This window comes from Myotis myotis, unplaced genomic scaffold, assembly GCF_014108235.1.
Source record: "Myotis myotis isolate mMyoMyo1 unplaced genomic scaffold, mMyoMyo1.p scaffold_m19_p_11, whole genome shotgun sequence".
NCBI lineage: Eukaryota > Metazoa > Chordata > Mammalia > Chiroptera > Vespertilionidae > Myotis > Myotis myotis.
Genome location: NW_023416315.1, coordinates 11,953,326 through 11,956,842, shown reverse-complemented (window position 1 = coordinate 11,956,842; position 3,517 = coordinate 11,953,326). Strand labels below are relative to the sequence as shown.

Genomic DNA, 3,517 nt, shown 5'->3' with positions numbered 1-3,517 from the left:
TTAAAAGATATTTTACTACAACACCTATCTGATTCAAGCTAACTCAGCAAGAAAAGGCAGCCAAGATTAAGTGACAGGCTATTGTGAATTCTACATACTTTAAAAACCTAATTGCTAGCTCAAAAACTCATTATTTTAAATTTAATTAAATTGCTTACCAACCCTACATGTTATCTTCTACTTCTTGCACATTTATAGAGCTCTGAAAAAGCTCTATAAATCTCCAAAGAGTGTTCCATCCATGGGCTTATTTTTTCTTTCTCCCCTGTGGAACTTTTTTTTTTTTTCCAACACACAGCTTATATTACATCTTTAAAATATCACAAATAATCTGAGGAATCATCTGGCCTCTTGCTGTTTCTGTAGCTGGACAACTTAGAGCTTATTTATCAGCCTGCTGACTGTTCCTTTTTTAGAAACATAGATACCCTCCCCAAATTTTCTGGTATCCTCGTTTTTAACTGCCATGGCTTGCTGAATCAAAACAGCTGAATCCAAGTTCAATGTCATTTCCTTCAAGCATTAACTCATCTTTGTGGGCTTGATATACTGAACAGGCAATGCCTCACCTCATCCAAACCCTTGCAGGTGTATTTTTCACCCAAGTTATTTCTGATTTCAACAAGAGAACAATTCTCCTGATAGGGAATGAGCATACACAGGCCTCATTCTGTACGGAAGTCCAGTGTAACACCCTTGATCATGTTCTGTACATGACTACAGAGGATGCGAATGGCAGCCAGTTCCTTGCTATTTTCCCACGATTTGTCAATCCGTAGCATCTTCTTTTTCTTTCCAAGGAAACTGAGTTCTATGTTGATGTGATTGAAGTCCCTCCTCTGGGTGCCTCTGGGGCACTTCACAGTAACTGTGCTTCCCTCCAGAGTGAGATTGACATTTTCTGGAATGTCAACAGTCTGATTGCTGAAGATGGTCTTCATCCTCATTGTAGATGTGGGGGGTGGAAGTGGAGGGCGGGAGGGGGGGGGGGGGGGAGTCCTGTGGGTCATTTTTAATATTTGCTCTCAGTTTCAGCAGCCTCTTATCTTCTTGCCATCCATAAGGTTCTCAACCCTGGTGTGTGTGTGTGTGTGTGTGTGTGTGTGTGTGTGTGTGTGTAGGGGTAAAAGGGAAACTGCCTGTTTCTAACAGCAAATATCTGTTTCTTGCAAGAGGCAGCGAGGGCAAGAGGAGAGTAGGCCTGATTCTGCAGGCGAGGTGGGCGGCTCTCACATCCCCAGTGTCACACATTGGCTAGTCTTTTCATTCACCAACCAAAGCAATGTTGTGGTAAATAGAGATTTGACTATACAGTTCCTCTTCCAAAGCATGCTATTAAGATATTAGTAGACCAGGCTCAGCAATGTAGCCTGAGACCCCCTTGAACACCTGCTTGCCAGTGTTCATTTTTGTCCTTATCCCTTCTTTCCTGTTAATTTGAAAAAATCATTTCCTCACATTCAAGTTCTTAGATGTTTTTTTCTGTGAAAATTTGACATCCAAGAGTGTGAATTGGACATTTCCCTATCTATTTGAAGCTTTAAGATACTGATTGTAAGATCCCTGGTTCTTATAACAGAAATTAGCATCTCACATTTTTATGTGATTTCCTAAGAAATTTGCTGGGATTTTTCTCTTGTCTATACATTCAACATTGGTTGCTAAAATGTGTGTCCACCTCAACTTTTTCCCAAACCCTACGATAATTCAATGTTTTATTTCATAGCTTTGGGAATAAAAGATTGTTTTGAAATTCAATATAAATTATGTAAACAATTACCCTTGTTTCTTTTCTTTTTTCTTCTTTTTAGTAAAACCCAAGGGATTAGTAATAGATTATTTTTCTTGGTTATTTCCCTTAGAGGACCATGAAATGATCTTTCTTTCATTTTTTTCCTGCTGAGGAGACTTCAGATGTGGCGGCAAGTTATTTGGGATCATGTGGATACAGGCAACCACTCTAGGAAAAGTAGAACAAGATGGAAGGAGCTAAGGTTCCTGATACTATGAAGACTCTGTGCCGGTAAGACATTTTTAGTTTTGTGTTGAATTATACCTAATGGCTTGTCCAGGTAAAGTCAGACTCATTAATACATAGTGCTCAAGGCTTCTAAAATTTTTTTTGATGATTGAATTTTCAGTAATAAGAAGCTTGTATTAAAACTAGTGACCATTTCCCCCTAATTTATTTGTCAGGGCTCCAGTTTTAAATCCTTCCCTTTATGCATATGAACTTGTAAAATCCAGTATTCTCACTTTGGGGTTGGGGAAATACTGTATCATTACTGAACCAGGTAGCTTTTGGCTGCAAGTAACTGAAATCCCAAATCAAATAGATTTTAATATTTAAAAAAAGGCTTTGGGTAAGATTTGGTCTGGCTTCATTCCTTTGAGAATTTCTTGGCTCTGCTGGCCTTAGTGATCTCTATAATCAGATTAGATTTTTTTTTTTTTAAATGAGAACTGAGGTGAGACTACTTGATTCCAGAAGAATTTTTAGCTGAATCCATGATGGCCCAGCGAAAGTCTACCTTTTTAAGCACCCTTGCAGCTGGGTGTGACCACATGACCAGAGCTGGTCAATAGGATAGGAGCAGAAGACATGAATGCAATTTCCGAGTCTTATTCTTAGAATGACGAGGCATGCACTCCTCCCACCTTTTCCTTCTTCCCCTTGAATAGACTTGGGACATGTAATTATACAGGTAAAGGTAACTCTTTTGAAGACAAACCCAACTTGAATCCTACAAATTAAGGCAGAACACAGAGAAAGGATTCTGGGTGTCTGACACTGTGAAACTGCCATGGTAGCCTTGAACTGCTGATGTTTAACTCTATATAGGGAAAAAAAAGATTCCTGTTTTGTTTAAGTTACTATTATTCTGGATCTTTATAGAGCAGCCCACTAGAATCTCTGGGGTCCCTGAGACCCTTTTAATGGATTTCTGAGGGTAAGTCTATTTTTTATCCTCAACTGAGGATATGTTTATTAATTTTAGAGAGAGAGAGGGAAGGAGAGAGAGAGAGAGAGAGAGAGAGAGAGAGAGAGAGGAACATCGATGTGAGAGAAACACTGATCGGTTGCCTCCCATGCCTGCCTTGACTGGGGATTGAACCTGCAGCCTTGATATGTGCCCAGACCATGAATTGAACCCAAAACCGTTTGGTGTATGGAACGATGCTCCAACCAACTGAGCCACAGGGCAAGGGCGGTCATTCTATTTTTTTTTTTTTAATATATTTTTATTGATTTTTTACAGAGAAGAAGGGAGAGGGATGGAAAGTCAGAAACATCGATGAGAGAGATTGATCAGCTGCCTCCTGCAAGTCCCCCAGTGGGACGTGCCTGCAACCAAGGTACATGCCCTTGACCGGAATCGAACCCGGGACCCTTGAGTCTGCAGGCCGACGCTCTATCCACTGAGCCAAACCGGTTCGGCCATTCTATTTTTGTAATAGTACTGTTGTAGGTTGGATAACAGCCCACCAAAGATATCCTTAAATTTCTATAGTGTCA

General features: G+C 40.1%; 1 pseudogene; it reads right to left on the bottom strand.

Annotated features, from left to right (window-relative positions):
• Positions 1 to 375: 375 nt before the first annotated feature.
• LOC118666558 lies at positions 376 to 941 on the bottom strand (annotated as a pseudogene).
• Between the last annotated feature and the right edge of the window lie 2,576 nt (positions 942 to 3,517).